Genomic DNA, 10,844 nt, shown 5'->3' on the forward strand with positions numbered 1-10,844 from the left:
GAACTCTTAAGAACTTCTTAGTCTTGTTGAGCTAACCCTAATTTTGTGGCATGTAGAGTAGCCTAAAGACATGATCTAGGATGAATGTGAAAAAGAAAATGATGAAAAAAAAAGATAGAATGAGAGTAAAACAAAAAAAATGAGTCTATGTCAGTATTCCTCTACTAATGAAGCTTGAATGCGTCTATGTAGATTGTAATCGAGTAGTTGGGTAGCTCTTGTGCCTAACCAGCATGTGCACGCTCCAGAAAGATTTTTTGGTGTAGTCTATATTAGTCGGAATCGAAAAAGAAAGGAAAAAATGAAATGAAATGAAAATAAAAACCCTAGTGATCTTTTTGGCTACCTACTAGGGGCTTTGAGAAGAATTGGGAGTTAGTTCTAGTTCAAGACTTGGAAGGATCTTACTTGCTCATTGAAGTAGCACTTACCATTTAGGACTTAGTACTCTTTGCATGTGGAGTGATTAGCATCTAGAGCTGTACTCATTGAAGTCAGTGTGCTAGACCAAGTCAAGGTAGATGAAATACAAGGTTCACACACATACCACAGACATATTGGAGGTGAGACAGGATCTTTCTGTTGTGGTTACTATTTGTAACTAATCATCTATGTATCATTTTCCATTGCTTGTGGAATCTTATACTTATTTGAGATGGAGGTGATACACTTAGACACTTAGCATTATCTTTGTTTCCATGATGTGTTTTCTTGGGGACAAGCAAATGCTTGGGTGTGGGGATATTTGATAAGTGTCTAAATGTACGTATTTTAGTATATGTATTTGTTACCTCTAGCATGTATTTTCATTGGAATTGATGCCCATTTTGTGCTTTTAATCATATGTTATTTGCTTTGTAGATCACGGGAACGCCATGGAAGACACAAAGATATGATTTGGGCGAAAAAGAGAAGAAAACAAGGTCGCGGTATTGTAGCATATCCACTGCATTAAAGTACTGTAGCATCGACACTGTAGCACATGGAGAGTTTCGTGTCAGGAATTGAATCACAGCATACGGCCTCAATGCTGCCCGGTATAGAGCCCAGGATGATTACTGTAGGCAATGAAGAGAACAAGTTTTGCTTGAAGGCATACTGGCTGAATGAGGTGCTCATTGAGCCAGTATAGATACTATTCTGAGTGCATTTGTGGAGTTTGCCTACCCCAAACAATGTCAATAAGGAGCTCTATGAGGACCTCATGGAGCCAGAATACCACCTGAATAAAGTCCTGATAGAGAGGAGTATACCACCCGGGATTGAACTCATAGAGAGTGGTATACCACTCGTGATGGAGGCCATTTTTAGGGCATGATGAGTGATATATAGAGAGGATTTTGGAGGAGAGACTTGGAGGATCCTTGGTAGCCAGTACTTGGGAAGAAGAGGAAAAAGGAAAAGATTATTTTGAAGAGTGTTTTGGCTTGAGGCTTGGGAAGATCAAGGGTTAGATCTCAAGGAGAAAACTTCATCATCAAAGGAGGAGTATTCAGCTTTCCTTGGGCTTGAGGAAGCGTCATTCGGCCAACATTTTTCCTTCTTCATCATCATTCGGACTAGGAAGTGTTATTCATGCATTTACTTCTTGTTTTTGTTGGGATTGATAGGCTTATTTGTATGATGGCACACTAGACCCCCAAGGCCACCGGATGTAGGTGAACCTTGGGGGGTTCATTATGTATTTTGGATGCTACATTTACATTTTGAGTGATTGGTGTGATTTATGGTTTGGTTCATTGTGTTTCATGCCTAGAACTATTATCTGGAGAAATCCTTAGTTCTTGTTTGAGTTGTATACGTAGATGTGACCTACTCGCGTCTACTAGATCGTTAATGAACTAAAAGGGGTAATCTTTGACCAACATGCCGAGAAATTGGATGTAGGTAGCCCCTTCGAACCATGAGGATAAACTTAGGTTAAGTGCATCCTTATCGCGTGATCTCTTTGTACTCATCGCAATCGTAGGAATATGATTAAGGAGAGATCCTTGTCATCATTTGTACGGGATTAGGGTTTAGCCACTGAGAAATTGGGGTTGAACTAATTTTGAGGTCCATCTATCTAAATCACCCTTGCCATTTATTTTTATGCATCATTATATCATGATGACCCCTCTTGGGAATCCTCATCCCTAGGCCTATTCTTAGCATCATTTCTCTTGTGATTTTCTTGCTTGCCTTGGAATTACTATAATTGTGTTTTATTTACATTCTTGCTTGTATTAGAGTAGTATACCATGCTTAAGTTGTAAGGTTAGAAAGTGAGTGGTGGAGTAATAGGAGCTCCTTAGCCCCGTGGAATACGATCCTTGGGCTTTTACACATGGTATTACTTGTCGACCCCGTACACTTGTGGGTGATCAACCAGCCTTTGCCGGAGAACTTTAAGGAATTCTAGGAAATTTTTAAATTATTACTCTAGTTATTCAATTCTTTACTCATTTGTTATTGTTATTTTTTTCCCTTTGATCTTAAGTTTTTATCATCTTTCTTGGTTTTGCAAGGTATTGTGCATGACACGTTCAAATCCATCGATCTTTGATTACACTGGATAGTGGGATTGAAAGTACTTTATGTCAGAGTTTGAGAGAAGTTGGTGAAGGGTCAGATACATAGAACATTGAAATTGAGGATAGAGAGTCTTCAATCATGGCCAAAGAGCGACGCACTCTATCCGAGTATGGAAGACCCCAATTCATGGGTGATGAGTTTAGTGTTCAAGCACCATCCATGGTATCCAACAACTTTGAAATTAAAGCATGTATAATCGGCATGGTCCAGAACTCGGTTCAATTCAATGGTCATGCAAATGAAGATGCACATGACCACCTTTCCCGGTTCCTCCAAATTTGCTCTACATTCAAGATTAATGGGGTGTCGGACGATGCTATCCGTTTGAGACTATTTCCATTCAGTTTGAGAGACAGAGCTTATCGTTGGCTTACATCATTGTCTCTGGGGTCTATAAAAATATGGAAGGATATGGTTGAGAAATTCCTTTGGAGGTACAATCCGCCAAACAAAGTGACGAAGTTGAGGTAAGAAATTTCAGCCTTTAAACAAGGGGAGTCCGAACATTGTTTGAAGCCTATGAGAGATTCAAGGATCTCCTTAGAAGGTGCCCCCATCATGGTTTTGCCTCATGGATGCGAGTACAAATCATTTACAATGGGCTAAATTATGCTACTTGCCAACTCATTGATACCGCAGCGGGTGGTTCCCTTAGCAACGAGTATCCCAATGAGGCCGAGCAATTACTTGAGTCTATGGCAAGCAATGAATCACATTGGGCCTCAAGAGTGTCTACACAAAAGACTGTCAGGCTCTATGAAGTTAGTAGCAATGATGCCTTAGCCTCAAAGGTTGATGTGTTGACGTGAAAGCTTGATATTCTTATGGGCAGTAGTTCGAGGTCGAAATCAGTGATGAATTGTAGCACTTATGGTGGTGGGCATGATGCAGTCCAATGTCTAATTGCTAGCTCATCCATTGCATCCATTGAAAATTTTGACTACATTGGAGAGCAACGAAATCAAGGGAATCCGTATAGCTCAACTTACAATCCGGGATGGAAGAACCACCCTAATTTTGCATGGAATCAAGGGAGACAACAAAGAGGTGCACCACCTCAAGGATCTTAATTTCAACAAACCGGCCTTTGAGAAGAAGTTTTCTACTGAAGACGTCCTTGCCAAGTTCATGCTTAGTACCAATGACAGGTTCAGTAGCCTAACTAGTAGCATGGATGTACAATTTGGCAAGGTGAATGCTCAGCTCACTCAGCACGCCGAATAGTTCAGTGAGATAGGTTCTGTTTTTAGAAACCTCTAAGCTTCTGTAAAATCTCTTGAGCATTGAGTAGGGGAACTCATGAAGGCACATTATAAATGTCTTGAGCACTTAAAGGCCATTGCTCTTAGAAGCGGTAGGCAAGTGGAGACAAGGGTCGAAGTGGGCCCAAGTGTCAAGAAAAGTGGGGTAGCCTCCGGGGAAGACACCAAGCTAGTTGAAGAAAATAGTGAAGACAAAAATCAGGGTTAGAAATGATAAGGCCCAACAACAAGGAGGATGTTCACTTCAGAAAATTCATCAACATCTTCAAACAACTCCACTTGAACATCTCGATAGTTGAAGCATTGACTCAAATGCCAAAATATGCCAAGTTTTTAAAAGAGCTCCTCACGAACAAGAGAAAGTTAGAGGAAGAAGGCACGGTTGCACTTTTGGGGAATTGTTCGGCTATTTTAGAAAAGAAACTCCCACAAAAGTTGAAAGATCCTGGAAGCTTCATTATCCCGTGTATGCTTGAAGGTGGAGTCCAAGAAAATGCTCTAGCGGACTCGGGGGCTAGCATAAACGTCATGTCCTACACCATGTATTTGAAACTTGGCTTAGATGAGTTGTAGCCCATGAGGATGACCTTACAATTGGTAGATTGATCAACAAGAAAACCTCGTGGGATTGTTGAAGATGTGATTGTCCGAGTGGACAAATTTGTTTTTCCTGTGGATTTTGTCATCATGGACATAGATGAGGATGTGAAGATACCACTGATTCTTGGCTGACCATTCCTCAACACCTCGGGTGCCCTAATTGATTTGAAAGGAAGGAAGTTAATGTTAAGAGTAGGAGAAGAGAAAGTGGTGTACACTTTGCGGCTGCCATGAAACATTCTTTAGATCATGATGACACACTTTACTTCATTGATGAAACTGATAGGTTGATTTATGATTGTGTGTAGGAGGTGCTCTCTATAAACCCTTTGGATGAGTTTTGGGAGAGTTTGGGAATGAAGAACAAGAAGAACCTCACTACCATCCTCAAATTAACAACTTGAAGCAACCAAAAGAGAGGGTGTCCTGTACTAATGCTAAGGAAAAAGAGAAAAAAGAATCATTTGTGAAGAAAATGTGGAGGGAGATTCATGGGAGAAAAAAGAAAGGTACCAAGCTTCATCACCCCACATCTCATGGAGGAAAGGTAAATTTTTCACCCCTCTCTACTCATGAACAATTCGAGGTCTTTTCAATGTTGGGACTGAATTTACCGGGAAGAAACAACATGACAAGGGAAATAAGGGTGGTTTCAAACTCTTTGAGCCCTCATGAGGTATGGAATGAGGTACGTCAGGCTCATGACGTTAAACAAGCGCTTCGTGGGAGGCAACCCAAGCGCTCGGGGGTGTTTACTTGCATTTTTCATATTTTTAGATCATAGTTTATTTCACTTTTCATATTTATTAGACTTGTTTTGTTTTTGAATAAGTTCATTCTCACACACTTGGTTCATTGCTCTCATCGTTTTGATTGTGGTGTATTTGTGCAACTTCTTGAGAAACTCATATTTTGGTGTCATTTAATGTGCTAGAGAGTCATTTTATTCTTCTCATTCATTTTTGGAGAAGTCTTTGAGCTTGCCATTTCATTTTTACATCATTTGAAGCAGGATTTCATAGTTTTGAGTGAGTTTAAAAGTCATACGGCCATCCTAGAGCGTATGGAGGCCGTCTGAGATGAACACAAAGCCAATCCAGTGGCTCTGTGGCATCTCAGACGGCCCCCATATGGCCCCCCATACTGGGCCATCTGGGATGCCATCTAGAATGCCCAAGAAGCCTTCTCAGGCCATACGGCTCCCATACGGGCCGTATGGGGGTCCATATGGCCCGGCTCTTGCCCATTTAACCCTCATCTCTTTCTTCCATTCTCTTCTTATCTCTATTTTTCCACCGACTTTTTCTCGTATTTCTCACTTATTTCTTGGCCAAATCTCCTCTTTTTTTACCCTAAATCTTCTTGTCATCCATTTGAGATGTCGATCTAGTAGTTTTCCTCGAGTTTAACACTAGTTTTCTCAAGATTTCGTCGGTATGCTTTTTCAATGCCCTAGTTTTATCTTTTTCATCTCTTGGGCATTCTTGGAGCTTTTGTGTGGAATTTCTTTAGCATTTTTCTTGGTTTGGATGGTGTGATTGTTATGGATGAAGTCACCCTTGAATTTATGTAAAACAATTTTCGATTTTCATGTTTTTGGGGAGGTACTTTCAAAATGAACAGTACACATACAACCCCCATATGGCCCTATGGACATGATACATCATATTTTTCATTGTATCTTTATCCCATTGACAAGATCCCCTTGCGTATATCCTGCAAGTGCACGGGTTTGTCGAAGTAATAATCCCGGGTGAGCGGGTATCGAATCCACAAGGAGTAGGGAGTAAAGACACTTAATTCGATTCTTAGCTATGTGGAATATCAACAATGATAAGTGTGACAATGATTCAATTATCAACAATTAAAAACAACAAGTAAGAGAGCAAAAGTAAGGAGGAGGTAAGGCAATCAATAAAGATGGGGTACTTGGATGATGCTTCACCTAGGATAATCACTTCAAGTGCAAGAACTCTATTATGCTTCCTAATCAATGCAATGGTGAGTCCTGGAAATCCTTACATACATAGTCCCAAATCTAAGGTCAACTATGCCTAACTCTATTCATGTCCCCGAGGAGAGATTAAATAACCTCTCAACCTCGCACTCGAATAAAGTTCCAATGAGCTCTAGGGATTCCAGGTGATAAATCTCTTCCTAATTATAGACCTAACCCTTTGGTCCAGGCGGAAGGTCCCTAACCACAATTTAGCCCTAGATACTAAGATCCCCTCAACGCTTCATTGCATTGCATGCGCAACTAAGCCCCAGCGGAGATTTATCCCTTAGACCATTCACTCTATTATGGCCACAAAGAACTCGAGGAACGGAGGTAGAATCTATCACATCGGAGGCAAAAGGGGACGCTCCTGTACCTCTCAACTCACCCTCTCAACTCTCTCCAACCAAGCTTTGTCTAACGCTCGTGGTGTGTCACTCACTCACAAGGTTACCAACAAGAACTCTTAACCCTAGTGTCACTCTAGGGGAAATGTTCATACAATCAAGCATTCAAGGTTGGAACTCACAATAAACATCAATTTATTTAAAGCATAATAAAGAAGTTCAATGAAATGAATACATCCTAGTGTTCACAATCACCCAAGTACCCACTAGGGGTTTAGCTCTCCATGGAGCTAAGTACAATCAAAGAAATCGGATGTAAAAGTAATGAATCCATAAAGAAACCCCCTCGTTGGTCGTGTTGATGGTCTTATGAAGAGTCCTCTACTCGTCGCAAGGGATCCTTTGTCCGGCCTAGGATTCACATCGCCGGATCGATGCCGACGAAAGCTCTCCCAATAACCTTCTTCCAAATGACGCACGATGTCGGAGCCGTAGAACCTCTCCAAAACCTAGCCAATACCCCTCAAAACCCTAGCTGAAGCCCTCTCTCAAGTTGGGGAAAAGATGGAGAAAAGAATACCAAAATCAGGGCTGAATCGGCTTTAAATAGGGCTGGAATCGGGCGACTCCACGGGCGTGGACGGTACACGCGCCCGTGCGGAATTTCCACACGGCCGTGGATAATGTCCACACGCCCGTGTGGATTCTCTGTTTCTCTGATTTCTCGGCCGGCTGCCTTTGTGCCCCTCCAAATGGATGTGCTAACTCGAATGCGAGGAGGTTGGCACACACTCTAGCATCTCACACCTGACCTATGTCTTCGCGTTTGACCCTTAGCAAGATTTCCTCCAAAATAGGTGCATTATGATCCACATTGGCCTATTTCCTTCATACTCGGCCTCACAACCCTACCTGCATAAAAATAACATAAAAACACACATATTAGTGTAAAAACCTGAGAAAAGTAATGCTCAACATAAGGAATGAACACTTCGCATTCATATCGCACAAGCACTTATCACCCATGCACTATGTTTTGAATTATATTGGATTCCTCTATGCTTGATTGGGTTTTTCATGTTTCTTAGGAATGTTGTGGACGAAGAAATTGACAACCAACCATGGAGTGATATTTGCACTACACGGGTGACCACATGGAACAAGATGTCATGTTGTGATGAGAGACCTAATTCTAAGGACAAGGATGAGCATGGAGACTTTATTTTATTATTTCGACTTTATTTTCTAGTTTTTGTGATCTCTTTGAATTTTGCTTTAGTTTTTGCATGATTACTCCCCATCTCTCCTTTGTAAGTTTTTGTGGAATGATGATGTCCCCTTTATGCTTTGTAGAGCATTAAGGGAGCTTGGTGTGCCCTCCTTCCATTTGGTGGAAGCTGGACCGAACATGTATAACTAGCCATACCTTTTGTTGGGCCACACCTCATGACGAACACAAGATGAACCGGGGAAGTTTCGTTTTCACCCTCCTCTATTATTTGCATTGCTTCTTCTTGCATGTTTTTTATGATTAGTGTACATTGAGGGAAATGTACAACACTAAGTGTGGTGATGGGTGTATTTCATGTATTAGGACCATTGTTTACATGCTAGTGTTACCTATGATGGCTTTGTTCATTCTTATAAGATTCTTTTAGCTTGGATTAATGATTGATGTGAGTTACTTGTTTTTATTGAATCCTGTTTTACCCCTAGTATTGTCATGTGCACTGAATTTTTTGTCGATGCCCTGGGAATAGCCAATGTGACTACTCTAACTCTCTTGTATGCGTAACACACTACTTTGAGTACTTGGCCTTAGAACACTAAGTTCTATCCTTCAATGGACTCTTAAGAACTTCTAAGTCTTGTTGAGCTAATCCTAGTTTTGTGTCATATAGAGTACTCTGAAGATGTGATCTAGGGTGAAGAAAAAAAATGAAAATGAAAATTAATGAAAAAAAATGAGTCTATGTCAGTATTCCTCGGCTACTAAAGCATGAATGTGTCTATGTAGACTGTAATCGAGTAGTTGGATGGCTCTTGTGCCTAACCAGCATGTGCACCCTCTAGAAAGATTTCAAAATGATGTTGGTGCAATCTACATTAGTCGGACTCAAAAGAAATGAATGATGAAATGAAAATAAAAACTCTAGTGATCTTTTTGAGTACCTACCAAAGGTTTTGAGATGAAAGTGGATTTAGTTTCGAGCTATAGAATTAGAAGGATCTTACTTGGCCATTAAAGTAGCACTTAGTATTTTAAGACTTAGTATTATTTGTAAGTGGAGTGATTAGCATCCAGAGCTGTACTGATTGAAGTCCTTAGGCTAGACCAGATCAAGGCAAATGAGATATAAGATTCAGTTACACGGCACAGACATATAAGGGGTGAGATAGGATATTTTTTATTATGCTTATTGACTATAACTCAACATCTGCGTATCATTGTCCATTTCTTTTGGAATCTTATATTTGCTTGATGTCAGAAGTAATGCATTTAGCCACTTTTCAGTCTCTTTGTTTTTCATGAGTTGATTGCTTGGGGACAAGCAACGCTTAAGTGTGGGGATATTTGATAAGTGTCTAAATGTAGGTGTTTTCATATATATATATATATATATATATATATAGTATTCACTTTGCATGTAGGTGTTTTCTATTATGCTTTCTAATCAATGCAATGGTGAGTCATGGAAATTCTTAATTACATTGTCACAAATCTAAGGTCAACTATGCCTAACTCTATACATGTCCCGGAGGAGAAATCGAACAATCCCAACACCTCGCACTCGCATAGAGTTGCAATGAGCTCTAGGGATTCCAAGTGATAAATCTCTTCCTAATTATAGACCTAACCCTTTGGTCCAGGTGGAAGGTCCCTAACCACAATTAAGCTCTAGATACTAAGATCACATCAACGCTTCACTCCCTTTCACTGGCAACTAAGCCCCAGCGGAGATTCATCCCTTAGACCATTCACTCTATTATGGCCGCAAAGAACTCGAGGAACGGAGGTAGAATCTATCACGTCGGAGGAGAAAAGGGACGCTCCTATACCTCTCGACTCACCCTCTCAACCCTCTCCAACCTAGCTTTGTCTACCGCTCGTGGTGTGTCACTCACTCATAAGGTTACCAACAAGAACTCTCAACCCTTGTGTCACTCTAGGGGAAATGTTCATACAATCAAGAATTCAAGGTTGGAACTCACAATAAACATCAATTTATTGAAAACATAATAAAGAGGTTCAAAGAAACAAATACATCCTAGGGTTCACACTACCCGAGTACCCAATAGGGGTTTAGCTCTCCGTGGAGGTAAGTAAAATCAAAGAAATAGAATGTAAAAGCAATGAATCCATAAAGAAACCTCCTCGATAATCATGTCGATGGTCATGTGGAAAGTCCTCTACTCGTCATCCAAGGATTCCCTCGTCCAGTATAGGATACGCCTCAACGGAAGCTCCCCTACCAACCTTTTTCCTAGGGAATGATGATGTCGGAGCCGCAGAACCTCTCCAAAACCTTGGCCAGAACCTCTCCAAACCCTAGCCGAAGCCCTCTCTCAAGTTGGGGAAAAGATGAACAAAAGAATCCAAAATCGGGGCTGAATCGGCTTTAAATATGGCTGGAATCGGGCGACTACACGGGCGTGGATGCTCCACGTGCCCGTGCAGAATTTCTAAATGTGCATGGATAATTTCCACACGCCCGTGTGGATTCTCTGTTTCTCTGGTTTCTCGGCCGGTGTGAGCGAGTGCTACTACGATGCTCTTCTACGATGATCCGACCGGATAGCTTCCTAATTCCATACTTTTTATCGGGAGTAGCATAAGCGGGCATCACGTTCACGTCGTGGATCACTTGTTTCTTCAATGATGTACACGTTGGTGAAACTCTTATTCTATGTGCATAAGTCGGAATGCTCGAGTGTGACTACCTTTGTGCCCCTCAAATGGATGTGCCAACTTTCGAATCGAGGAGGTTGGCACACACTCTAGCATCTCACATCGACCCTATGTCTTTCGGCGTTTGAACCTTAGCAAGATTTCCTCCAAAA

General features: G+C 41.1%; 1 non-coding gene across 1 annotated transcript; it reads right to left on the reverse strand.

The window, feature by feature from the left end:
• Positions 1 to 3,033: 3,033 nt before the first annotated feature.
• Positions 3,034 to 3,139, reverse strand: LOC120279800. The gene has a single exon (XR_005542101.1). It is a non-coding gene; the product is annotated as a small nucleolar RNA R71 (small nucleolar RNA).
• Positions 3,140 to 10,844: the final 7,705 nt, after the last annotated feature.

Source organism: Dioscorea cayenensis, chromosome 16 (genome assembly GCF_009730915.1).
Source record: "Dioscorea cayenensis subsp. rotundata cultivar TDr96_F1 chromosome 16, TDr96_F1_v2_PseudoChromosome.rev07_lg8_w22 25.fasta, whole genome shotgun sequence".
Classification (NCBI taxonomy): Eukaryota; Viridiplantae; Streptophyta; class Magnoliopsida; order Dioscoreales; family Dioscoreaceae; genus Dioscorea; species Dioscorea cayenensis.